This window comes from Pinus tabuliformis, chromosome 7 (genome assembly GCF_031772625.1).
Source record: "Pinus tabuliformis cultivar Carrire ecotype Pingquan chromosome 7, CPIR1, whole genome shotgun sequence".
Taxonomy (NCBI): Eukaryota; Viridiplantae; Streptophyta; class Pinopsida; order Pinales; family Pinaceae; genus Pinus; species Pinus tabuliformis.
In genome coordinates, this window is record NC_142293.1 from 274,245,497 (window position 1) to 274,259,301 (window position 13,805).

The 13,805-nt window shown below is 37.6% G+C and overlaps 1 long non-coding RNA gene across 1 annotated transcript; it reads right to left on the reverse strand.

Moving 5' to 3' along the window:
• Positions 1 to 10,508: 10,508 nt before the first annotated feature.
• Positions 10,509 to 12,354, reverse strand: LOC149246941 (uncharacterized). The gene is made up of 2 exons (XR_016266570.1): positions 11,134 to 12,354; positions 10,509 to 10,912 (listed from the first exon to the last, which is right to left on the reverse strand). It is a non-coding gene; the product is annotated as an uncharacterized LOC149246941 (long non-coding RNA).
• Between the last annotated feature and the right edge of the window lie 1,451 nt (positions 12,355 to 13,805).

Consider the following 13,805-nt stretch of genomic DNA (forward strand, 5'->3'; position numbering starts at 1 on the left):
AGATTTGCCATGATTTTACAAGATAATATAATTTGGTGAGATTCGCCAAATTTTTTAATACATATTATATTATTGATAAAATCGCCTTCCATTTTTCCTATGTATCATGGGGATTCGCCCATTTATTATACATATAAATTTAGGGTAGTTCTTAAAATTTTCCTTGCTCGTTGGTTCCACTATCGGATCATTTGGGACTTGCAATGTAGAGTTAGGTAATCTCACTAATTTCTTTTTGTCGAGTGATATTCTCTGTAACTGAATTGCAGGGAAGGTATCCAACAGTTGTATTCAGAAATACTCCAGCGTAATAATAAAAACCCTCAGATCTGTTGCACCGGTTTTCCCGCATTGGGTTTTCCGAGGACATTTGTCCAAAAACAACTGTCATTTGCATTGTATCTTTCTCTATTGTTCAGTCTCTTGTTTCGGCATATTATTTAAATGGTGTACGCTGCAGTGTATGTAATTCGATGTTTGTCGTAGGAAACTACAAATAACTTTTTCATGTAAATCTAACAAGTAGAAGAAATGTCATCGGTGTTGCAGTATGAATTCTCAAGTTTAAGGAATTTTCACATGGTATCAGAGCAGTGCATGTGATGCAAGAAGAATAGTGCCAGAGAACTCAGCGCTAAACAAAAAAGGAGATTGAAATAGTTGCAGGAGGCAGTAGTTCGAATCCCCAGAGGGGTTTGCGCAGTCCAAGTCAGAGGGCTGAATTTCAAGGCAGTCTCCCTTTGAGTGAGTCGACAGAGAGGAAGGGCTTCCAGTGGAAATTTTTCTGAGGGAGAGGGAGCAATGTTGAAGCCTCGGCATGAGGAAGAGATGGTGAGACGCAGTTTTTCTACAGGCCATTTTTTTGTTGGGCAGAAAGATGTCAGAAGAGAGAGAGAAGCACATTGAGGGAATTTTCCTCAATAGACTTCCCGCCAAGAAGTCCGTTTTCTTATTGGATGAGCGGCAGCAGTAGGAAGTAGAGAGGAACAGTTCCACATTTTTGTGGCAGAGATGGCAACCAATGGGCTGAGAGATTGAGACAAGTTGGATGGGGCATCCAACTATGTCATCTGGAAGGCAAAGATGGCATTCCTTCTAGATGAGCATTCTCTCAAGACCTATGTCGACAGCGTGGTGGTTGTGCCTGCAGATGCAGATCTGCTGAAGAAGTACCAGGAAGAAATGGCGAAGGCCAAGAGGATGATCCTGGATGGAGTAAAGGATCACGTGGTTTGTCACATCGCTAACAGAGGGACTGTTAAGGAGATGTGGGATGCCTTGGCAACGCTGTATCAAAGATCTTCCGAGCAGCGGAAGATGTATTTAGAGCAGAAACTGAGATCAACGCAAATGCATAAGGGGGAGCACATATATTTGTTCCTCACGAAGATTCAAGAGACCCAGGACGAGTTAGCAGTTGTGGGGTCTACACCTCAAGGGCCCAAGTTGGTTAGACTGGCCCTAAATTCAGTCTCAGAAGAGTGGCAAGTCTTTGTCCAAAGTATCTTGGGCAGGGCGACTTTGCCAAATTGGGATGAGATGTGGGCAACTCTTAAGAAAGAGGAGAGACTTGGTCAAGTGTAAGCTTGACGGAAGCAGCAGCGGTGGATCAAAGCCTAAAGAGGAGGAAGAAAATGCAGCCCTTGCATCTAAGGGGTAGCAAGAGCAGCAGAGGCGGAAGAAGGACGTCTCGAAGATCAAATTCTTTAGGTGTGGTGAAATGGATCACTACGCAACACACTGTCCTCTCATAAAGAAGGACAAAGATGAAAAGCACGATCCGAAGGCTACACTCGCGAAGATCGAGGAGGAGGATTTTGCCATGACAACCGAGATACCTCTAGGAGGGAGGTGGGCTAATTTAGAGTTGTAGTTCGAAAGAGCTACATATGGGGAGGATCCTTGAGGATCCCACCTCTTGAATCAATTCCTTGCTACGAGAGCCTAGATCAAAAGTAGTAGGATGGACCAGTGTTAGATGGTGCAGAGGAGTGTTGGAGCGGCAGATGCAATGGTTAGAACGCCAAGTCTGAGTAGTGTAGTGCAGAGTTGCAATAGTGCATGGAGGCATAGTGTAGTAGCAGCAGCAGCGCAATGGCTTCAAAGGGATACTGTGGGACTAATAGTAGTCAGATCTCCAGCATCGAGATGCATCTATGTTGAACACTTATTCAGTAATTTGGGATGTTTTCCTTTGTTGATGCAGTAGCAGCAACAATTTGCAATGTAGAGACAGTTGGGAGTGGCAGTGTTAGCAACAGCACAGATGCAGAAATTCAGAGGGAGTTGTAGTACAGATGCAGTGTTGACAATGGCAGTGTCAGCGGCAGCATAGTAGTTGGTGGACAACATGTCAAACATTATCAGTGCAGAGGATGATGCTATGAAGTCAAGGTGATGCTTCAGTGGGAGGCATTGCTAGAGCACATTCCTCACTAAGAGGGAGTGTTGATTTCTAGTAGCATTGGATGTGATCTAAGTCTCAAATTTTGTAGGGAGGCTTAGGCACATCTATTCCAAAGAACCCAGAAAGCATTTTGGGAAATTCCACCCGAAGACAGTTTTATTAAAATAATTAATTATTTTTAATGGGTCCCTAAGTTTAAACTTAGTAAATTAAATAATTAATGGGTATTAATCTAATTGTGGGCGTAAATTCTAGAAGAAGATGAGGAACAAGCAGAAATGATCTTAGTCATTGATTAGCTTCTAATATGGGTCATTGAATGTCAATGAGGAGATTATTTAAGGAGGCTTGACGATAATTTGGAAGACACACAGAGAGTTGATCAATCAGATCGAATTGTTGAAGCTAGAGGCAGTGCAGTGATTTGTAGTGATCACACAAAGAGGGGCAGAGAGAGTTTTGGTTGGAGGATCTTCTCTGAAGCCAAGGATACTCAGCAGAGAGGCAAAAAGACACACAAAGGAGGTAGCACAGAGGCAAAAGAGGGTGACGCAGAGCTAGGAAGGGCTCACGCAGGGCCCACGCAAAGCAGCGCGAGCCTCCTACGCAGAAGTTTGAAATTATCTGGGGAGTTGGATACTCTGAGTCGGGAGGGATGGAATCAGCGCCAGAGGGAAACTCGATTCCCATCAGAGGTGACGTAGTGCCTTAGAGGCTGACATAGAGCCCACACAGGGGTAGTGCAGAAGTAGCCAAGGACTCGTTCGTTTAGCTGTCGAATTAGCTGGGACATGCTGTGTAGAGTGAGGTAATCTCACTAATTTCTTCTGCCGAGTGATATTCTTTGTAACTAGATTGTTAGAAAGGCATCCAATAGTTGTATTCAGAAATACTTCAATTTAATAATAAAATCCCTCAGATTTGCTTTGGATATTCTGAGTCGGGAGGGATGGAATCAGCTCTAGAGGGAAAATCGATTCCCATCAGAGGTGACGTAGTGCCTTAGAGGCTGACGTAGTGCCTTAGAGGCTGACATAGAGCCCACGTAGGGGTAGTGCAGAAGTAGCCAATGACTCGTTCGTTTAGCTGTCAGATCAGCCAGTACATGCAGTGTAGAGTGAGGTAATCTCACTAATTTCTTCTGCCGAGTGATATTCTTTGTAACTAGATTGTCGGGAAGGCATCCAATAGTTGTATTCAGAAATACTTCAACTTAATAATAAAATCCCTCAGATTTGCTTCACTGATTTTCCCTCATTGGGTTTTTCTGGGGACATTTGTGCAAAAACAACTGTCATTTGTGTTGTATCTTTCTCTATTGTTCAATCTATTGTTTCGGCATATTATTTAAATGGCGTAGACTGCAGTGTATGTATTTCGATGTTTGTCGTAGGAAACTGCAAATAACTTGTTCATGTAAATATAACAAGTAGAAGAAATATCATCAGTGTTGCAATAGGAATTCCCAACTTTAAGGAATTTTCACACACTGTTGTTCTGAAACAAATATGTTAAGGCCATCCACATTTCATATGGAGTTTCCTTTCCATGGAGGTTCGAGACAATATGATCTCGAACACCTTCCAATGGAATTCTTCTTGCCTTTGCTACATTCTTCTTCCAGGTCGCCAGATCTTGAGCATCAGTTGGCGCAGGATTAGGAATATCACTATCTATGAACTCCTTCAAGTCGTTGTCTTCCAACATTGCTTCCATCTTGTCCTTCCAAGCTATGTAATTTGAGCTACCCTTGAGGGCATTCTCAAGTCTCAATCCAGAGAAAGACATCCTGATCCTACTACTAGTCCTGAAGAATGGATCTGCAAATTTGATTCACCTACAAAGAAAAACTCGTAGTCTTCTCTTATGTTGTGATTCCTACTCCGATACCATGTAGAAAATCCACGTAGATTCAAATTGCTAATTGTAATATGCTAAAACAATAGACTTGAATCTACTCTACCAATTGCGGTAACCAACTACGGTCATGAAATCACATAGCATATAAGAGAGAATTTCAATCACACATTATACAATGATTTCCTAAGGAAAGCCACAACTACAAACCCTGTTATCTGTATATTGCATTAGCCAAAAAATATGAGAAGATTACAATGTTTTTCTCAAGACTAAAAAACCTCAGCACTGTCTCTATTTGTCTCATTGCTTCCTAGACAAGCCTAGGCCAATACTTAACCAATTTTTTGCTTATGAGGATCGCTATTTCCTTGTGTTGTTTCCATGGGTAATTAGGCCCTATTAATTAGGGAAATTCCCAACCACAAATACGTAATTCATCTAAGACCTTCCTCTGACTGCATGCACCACCTGTACAATTTGGATGATTATACAACTGATAGTACATTGCCCTTGAACTCCAATCTCAACTGGGTCTTTCTCAGAACTGACATGCATGGATTATTTATTAGTGAATCATCATGTATATGACTGATCACTAGATGTTGCTCGAGTCCAAGTTCCACTCTTTGACCTCTCACTAGTTCCTCCATCAGTTCGAACTAGTTAAACTGACTTTAACTCAGATAAACTAAGTTAATTAATTACAACTCAAAATAAACTCAACCAAGGCTCCTATAATGTAGGAGACACTCTAAATGATTCAAGTTAGGCCCTCAACTCGAATTAACTAAACCAAGTAAGTCTAATTAACTTAGTTAACTCGTACAAGTTGTCATGAGATGTGGAATTACAGTTTTATTCTAATTTAATTCAAGGGAAAATTAAATTAGAATCTTTCTTGATGTCATTTTCAACATGTAGTGGGCGTTGTCAATAGGTTCATGGCAACTCTAGGAAAAGAGCATTACAATGCAGTGAAATTGGTGCTTCAATACATTAGAGGCACCAATGATGTATCAACTTTAATGGTTATAATGATTATATAGAATATGTTGATTCAGATTTTGCAAGTGATTTGGATAAGAGGAGGTCTACTTCAACATGTGTTTACTCTTACAAGGGGGTCCATTAGTTGGATGTCTAAGCGTTAAGAAATAGTTGCTTTATCCACCACAAAGGCAAAGTACATTGTTGTCTCACGTGCTTGCAAAGTGGCAATTTGGTTGAGAGGTCTTCTCGCTGAACTCAAGAAAGTGCATAATAGCATAATTATATTCTATGATAGTCAAAATGTTCTCCATTTGGCTACAAATCTAGTTTATCATAGCAAGACCAAACATATTGATATAAAGTACCATTTTGTTAAAGTGGAGATTATTAGAATATGACAACAACCATTAAAAGAAAATGGAAATGTAAAACTAATTCACTGATGTAAATATTCTTGTGCTTTTTTTTAATGGAGGTAGTCTATGAACCAAAAGACAATTACCAAACTATTGTAACAATGCCTACTTCATATGTTGATTCTGAGAGATGAGGGGGTTGAGCGAGTAAGCTTGATTGTAATAATTATGTTGCAATATAATCCTATTTGCCTTGCCCATGAATGTTTCCTTCACAAATAGTCAAGGTTTTATCATGTAAATGTTGTGTACTAGGATATATTTGTGTGTCATTTTTCTTGTGAATAAATCTGTTTACAGATTCAGAAAATAACAAGATTGTGAGACCTCTTGATTATCATATAAGAGATCCAAGTCTCTTTTAGATAAATCTCTAAGGTTTACATGCATCATGTTTCAGGGATCATAATTATTCATTAAATTGTGATATATGTTGTTTAACTTCTCTTTCTTGTTGACCATGATTTAAAAAATTATTACTATTATTATAAATGTCTTTTTTGCAATATATTAAAAATAATAATAATAATTTTATTAAAGAGAAACAAAAATTACATTCTTAAAAAAAACACCCAAAACCTTATAAGAGTATGAAGCATAAAAAAGTTTGTACTTAATAGTATCAAAAATGAGTAATAAATAACCGCATGTATTATAATATTCTCAACAGAAATCTAACCAAAATACAAAAATATGTTCCATGTGCGCTAACATAAGAATTAATAAGCCATTAGTAATGTCCACTAATACAACCTTCCCAAATTACTTACACTAGACTAATATTTAGTGTATATTTAGTGTATAGATTATCAATTTAGTTGATAATCAACTATATAAATGGAGGATGTTTATATTCATAAATATCAACTATATAAATAGAGGATGTTTATATTCATAAATACGTTTTCATTATCTTAAGATTGTGTGGTGGAGCAAAAGTGTGGTGGCTGGAGTTGTGTGTTGGGGAGCCTGCATTAGAGTTTGTGTGTAATTGTGCCTAAAGTTATGTTTCTGGCGTTATGGTTGTTGTATCATCGTGGCAGAGTTGCATGGATCTTTGTTCAAAAAGTTGGAGATTGACGGAGACCAACGCAGCTGTGCGCTCTATGGAACCCTCTGCACTGATGCCTACAAGATGGTCAGTGTGATCACTGTGGTCAGCATCATGATTGTGATGGTCAGTGTCTTGCTTACAAGATGCCTTTGCTGTCAGGTTGCACATTCACAATGTGCCTAATTCATCGACGCAAATAGAGATGCACTACCCAAAGGAACCAATGTGGGTATCTGGGACCCCTCTTTAATTTGTATACCTGACGATGCCCTTATGATCATTGTTGAAAACCCTACCACTATCCATTTTCTGAATGATCATGTGCATTGGGCCGGTTGAAAAATGAAAGGGAGAAGAGAAGGACTAGCGAAACAGCTACCCAAAATTGGTGTTTCTCATTCAGATTTGAAATAATAAAATATTGGTGTCTTGCTTATTTAGTTTTATTTGTAATATGCAAATATTACAATGTGAAAAATCAAATGAAGAATCAATTATAGAACATATTAATATATTTTCAAATTGGTGGTTCTTGATGCATACGGTGACACAAGAACATATCACTAATTTGATTATGTATAATTTGTTATAAGTTGGTGGCGTCATGTGGAGCCAGGAACATCAACTTATAGGTTAATTTGATTATGTGTTTAAGAGGTCATCTTGTATAATTGACTTCTGAATACATTCAGTACTCAGACTGCCTTCCTAGATAACTGGGGAATACAACGGAAGACCATGTGTTCAACAGATGGAGGTGTGTCCATAGGATGGTTCAATATCGACACTGACCCATCGTGTTTCAGGAGGTCCGGAAGCATCAATTCGACAAAGTACATCAAAGATGGTCTAAAGCAGTTATGTTTTAAATGGAGGTCAAGTGACAGCTCGAAGATGTAGTGATGAAAGCGCAGTGTTTGCAAGATTCCAAAGTGGATGTGAGTGTTGATGAAGACCAATCAGACATATATCATATTGTTGTTGTGATATGTGTTTTTAATGTAAGCATTAAAGGAGTGTGTTGGGAGTAATGCTTCCATGTCATGTGTAGGTGTCATTGTGAGTCCCTAGGCATCAGTCTAGAAAGTGTTGATTCCTATATAATGAGTTATAGTCATGATCTATAGGTGTCGAAGTCAGTTTGTTAAATGCTATATATTGTAACCATTATGATCAATAATAAAACAGCATGTATGGTTGATTCGTGTTATGTGCAATCATTGTCTCTCACTGCTCTCTTTAAATTTCTATCATCCTCTACATATACACATGGTGAAAAAGATCCTATCAAAAGCTTGGGACAAATTTAGAATCTCATCTAACACAGGCTATAAAAAGAAATGTTTCATAATGAACTCCTCCTTCACACATTTAATAAGCAGAGGTGAGTCTCGAAACAATTGCAATCTTTCAACTATTTTGTCAAAGCGATTAACTCAAGAAGGTTGATAGTTCTAGGTCCAGCCCTTCTTTGAAATTGAAGAAAAAATCATCTCCCCGGTGTGACTACCCACCAGCTCCATAGTGTCCAGGGTCCCTTTGTCCATCAAAATAGGCCCAGCACCTGAGTTGTCAATCCTCCCCCGGCCAATCTGTTTTCGAACTTTATCCTTACTCTGTTTCTTCAAAAAAATGTTGAATGATGAAACCTCGAGTAACACACTCGAGTGTAGGAATGAGTTTATTCAAAAAAAACCATAATTTTTTGCTTTGCAGATGATGAAACCTTGAGTAACACACTAGAGTGTAGGAATGAGTTTATTCAAAAAAATACTACAATTTTTTGATTTGCAGATGCCCCGGGATCTGATTACAGGAAATGCCCTAATTGCCTTTGTATTGGAGTTTTCACACCATATTTTCAATGCTAACAGAGGCTCCTGATTAAATATTTCTCATAACAGATATAATATGTCTGAAAATTGTTTCACTATTTGGCACATTCACATTAAATTTGCTATTTTGTCTATTCAAATTCCTTTCTTTATATTCCCTTTCTTCCATGTTATTTACCCTTTTAAAATGGAAAAAATAACTATAACTTCAAGAAGAGGCAAGGCAACCGGAAGGAATCAGGGTTAGAGAATTTTGTTAATAGTTGTGAAATAGAGATGTAAATCATATAAGCTAAGGCATTAACAAGTATATACAAACCCTGACCGAATAATCTGCGACAGATCCACTGTGAAGTCAATTCGATTAAAATGTCTTAAATTGACAGTAGTAGTAGCAGAACAACAATTAAACAACATCCAATGGACAACAGAAAAAGCCGTAAAAAGGAAATAATAGGATGCAATAATGAATGGATAGGAGAATTTAACTCGACTCTTTTAATCAGTTGCCTGTAAATAGTTAAAAAACAGAAAGATAATCTTTCTACAACTGCATTGCCTTTTGCTTTTGCTCTCTGCAAGAGAGCAAGAGTCTACGAGTTGGCAAAAACAACGACATAGAAGAATGAAATAACATTAAGTGGGAAGAAATATAAAATACTAAAATAACATCAACTGCCAGATAAATGGAATACTTTGGCATGGATATTAGGACTGTAAAGGTAGAGCGCATAAGATAAGCATGGAAATGGCAGGAATATGTTGTCCATGCAATCAGGGATGCAACATACTAAGGATGATTGAAGGTCAAACTAGATCTGGATCACAGTTAGCCAGATTAGGTTAAGCAAATTATCTATGTTTTGCAGTTATAATTGGCATGGTATTTGTCTTAATCTTACACTACTTCACAAAAGTGCCTAGGAGAAGGCAGAGTTTGGATGCCAAGTGGAAATTGTTCATGCCACACAACTCTCCCTATCAGTCTCTCAGGTTTCTCATTTGGATTTTCTTAAGGTGTTTTTAGTTTTCAACTTCATCTCTTGAGTTTCATTCTTGTTTCGTTTTGCAGGGATGGTATGTGAGGCAATTATGGCACTATATCAAACAAGTGTTTTTAATGTAGATATTAATATCAAGGAGAACCATGTGCAGTTATTGGGATGCTAGATGAGCCAGTTATAGCACTATATCAAACAAGTGTTTCCATTGTAGATATTAACATCAAGGAGAGCCATGTACAGTTATTGGGAATAATCCATTTCAGCTAATACAACCTGCCTATTAGCTAATGGCTAAGACCACAACTTGCCACTTGGACTTTTTATTGAAATTTCTACCTTGCATAGCAAAAATTTTAGTGGCTAATATTGGCAAGTGGCTAATTTCCATACATATTTTCGGCAGGATTGAGTTCATAGTATCTATTTGGTTTTTCAGCATCGTCAGTTTGTGTTTGCTTGATAACTTATTCTAGGTGTCTTAATTTTCTATGCCAATAGATAATCACGCCCTTTTCGAATCTTAACACCTAACCACTCAGATCCCTATTGTTATCCTTTCCAGAGCCTAGCAAACATTATCCCTGACAGAAGTAGAACTTTTCAGAAATATAATATGATCATGCAATACATAAAATGTTATTATAAACACTGCTAGATGGATAACGATTAAATGCCAGTCCAATCAACCTTCATGCAATTAAGAAAGACTGCAACTCCCATCAGCAATATTGAAAGCTATATTTATGCAATCAAGAAGTTTGCTAACAGATCATGCATGTAGGTCATATCTCAAACTCTGAAAGATAATTTTATATCAGATCTAACATCCATGCTTGACAGAAAAGCAGCACATTATTGCCCTTGTTCTGCCACTGTAAACATCTGCCTGTAGGATTATACAAGATATACTTTTCAATCAAGAAAATTTAAACTCTTTGGCAGTGAACAACATGCATTATCCCTATAAAATGAAGTTGAAACGATATTCCAAGACGAAAGAAATTCACAATAATAGTGTTATGCGTCTGTCACAAGGCCAACTTACTAATTGTATCATCATAAAAGATTGTAGCTATATGAAAATATCGTACAATCTCATTTCTGGTACATATGTAGTTCTATTTGTACATATTGCTTTCTTTGTAGTATACGAAGTATCTTCACAAAGGACTATTAGCATTACAAATATTAAATACCTCTTCAGCAGGTCTTAATGAGAAATCCTCAAGTTCCCCAAAATGTAAGGCAGTGCTATTCAAGTTTGTCTGCCACTAGGATCTCCTTCCTAGGAATGTGGCTCCTCTTCTTTATCTCCATTAATGCCACCTTGGTTTCCTCTGCAACAACTGTTAACCAAGAGTTTACATTACTCATCTTATACACTCACATTTAATCAACATTACAACAGAATAGGACGCTACTCCCAGTACACAGATGAAAAATCAGATATCAGCAGAAAGAATGTACTTTTTTTTAATTCTCATGAATAACCAAAAAAAATTAATCAACGTTACATTTAAAACAAAAATGGATGAAATTTATGATATAAAAAAATACAATTGCTTACCTTTTTACATTATCTTTCTCCAAATGAAAAATTGTTATTTTCTTCCCAATTTATTGTTTCCCGCCTTTCTATTTTTCCAAACAGAACACTGAAATTGGGTAAGGTTTCCATGCCCGTAGGAAATCTTTCCACAACCATATATCATCGAGACACGAAGTTCATTCCACAACTCATTATTCATGGTAATGAGACCTATAATACTCCCTAACATGTATAGGTTTAATAGGTTTTGCAAAGCCAACTTATGCAATCCACTTGCCTGCTGGTACTCTTTGTATTCAAGTCCATCAAATTAAACAACTCAACCAACCTTGGATTTCCCAAGGACTATAATAGGACTTTTGCCGTTTGGAATCCTCGTGGAATTCCAAGGTTTCTCGCAGTTGGATGTAATTTTACCTTTGAAGATGTTGAAATTTAAAATTGCGCAGACTTACAGCTGTGAGCCATCATGAAACTTTGTCGTTTCTTCATGTCCATATATGCGTAACTGAGGGCCTCATCTCCAACCACGTTCAATTATGCCTAATTTAATTTCTGACATTCCTGCCCTGTTCCAATCTTGAAACTTTGTAGCTTCTTCATGTCCTGAAGAAAATCCTCTATCAAATCGCGTAACACTTGCATGTATCACAACCATAAGGGTTTCATCTCCAACCAAGTTCCCACTATACCCATTTTAATTCCTGACTTTCTTGTCTGTTCCAATCTTCTACAAACAAGTGCGTCAGGGTTTAGAGAGCCTTCAATCTCCAAATATTTGCAGGAACTTCGGCTTCAGCACTTAATGCATAGGTTAAAAATGAAGTCTGCTCGATAACATAAGTTCAAAGAAAGTTGCCCTCCACTGACCCATCGATTGATCAATAGCTGGCGTTATCACTCACAGAACAGCTGGGGTTGAAAATATTGGTCCGTCGGCGAGCGATTCTTGGTGATATCCATTCATGGATGGGAAGGGCTTGAGCATGGACTCCATTTTTGTCTGTCGGTCCAACAAGGATCAGAAGGCTTGAGAGGTGGAGATGATCATTCAACCACCAATTCATGGAAGAGAAATGTCGATCAAAGCAGAGGCGGTTTCAATAGCGCCTTCTCCTACCTCACAAATTAGGATGTCTCGGTCCTCCTTGTTCAGGAAAAGCTGGGAATCCATCTCAAGTAGAAGGCCGAGGTAGAGGCGACAGAATGGATAAGGGAAGATGAGGAAGAAGGTGCAGTGGGGATGAGAATGAGGATGTTCTTACATGGTGTGGTAATGGATATAAATAGATGTATGATGGCAATGGTTGGGTGAGACCAATAGGGTTTGATGTAGGATGGCAAAGCTATTATTACTACCATGCATAATGGAGTTGTCTATAACGTGACTTTTTGAAAGTTTTTTTCGCTGGTTTTTCCGGTCATAGCTAGTTTATGTACAATGTCCCAGGGGTTTTCGACGGTGCTGAATCCAAATATGCAGTTAAAAAACCATTTTAACTGCAAGAAATCAAGATTTAACCTCAATTTTTTCCGCCAGATTCCGTCACCAGAATCTCCAAAAAATCGCTAGACAACTCCAATCATAATGCCTAATTGGACATTGAGGCGTCGCATTTAAATGGTTTATTTTTGCAGATTAAAGTTTCAATTATTTTTTAATTATTTTTTAAAGTATTTTCCCATGGGCAAAATTCTGTTGATTTAATTTTTTTACACAATTTCGTATAATCAGAGTTCATCGGATTCGCGAGGCAACCGACGAAAAGCTGTGGATAGTAAAAACAAAAAAGTAAATGAAGCCGCATCTTTCAATTCATGCTTTTTTTTCCAAGTAAGAAGTGACATTTACAGTTGGCCGTTCATGCTTTTCTGGTGAAAGAGGACAATGACAGAGAGATGGTCGTAAAGCAGATCCGTTTCGCACGCTTGACCATGAAGGAACCTAAGTTGATAGAAAGGATGAAATTTAATTAGAGATAATAATTGTGAAAACGAGTACATAGAGTAAAAATAAATAAATAAATGAAATTTTAATGTTTATTTACTAGATATAGTCTATGAGATTATTAGTTTTTTGTTTTTGTTTTCTGTAATTTAATTTTTTTATCATTCAAAGTAATGATGAGCTGGCTTAATTTTTTAAGAGTTTCCTCACTAAAAAGACACCACCAAAGAATCGATGTTAATATATTGATGTAACTATGTCCCTAGTGTCTCTGAAAGCATCACATTCTAAAATGAAATGTTTTTCCGATTCCACTATCCTAAAAATGCAAAAAGTACACACTCGCTCTTTCCAAGCTTCTTTAGGTCTTTTCCACCAATCCGTTTCGCACCGTAGTTGATGTGAGTAAGTTCTTAATTGAGCGACAAGAATCTTTGCTCTCCATGAAATTCTAGCTCCAATGTACTCTTTTTGTTGGAGATCACATGTGGGGTTGAATTCTTGAACATAGTACTTCTTCTTTCTACCCAACTATTTTTCCCATATATGCTTACAAAACTTTTCCATAACATAACTCTTTAAATCCTTGCTATTTGTAGGACATGCATTGAGATAAATATTCCATTTTTGCATCCATTTGTTGCTTTGTCTCATCCATGATTTCTTCCTTTCATTCATTCCTTCATTGAAGATAACTTTAGGCCATCTACCTTCTCCCATTTGCTCAATTCTCTGAAGATAC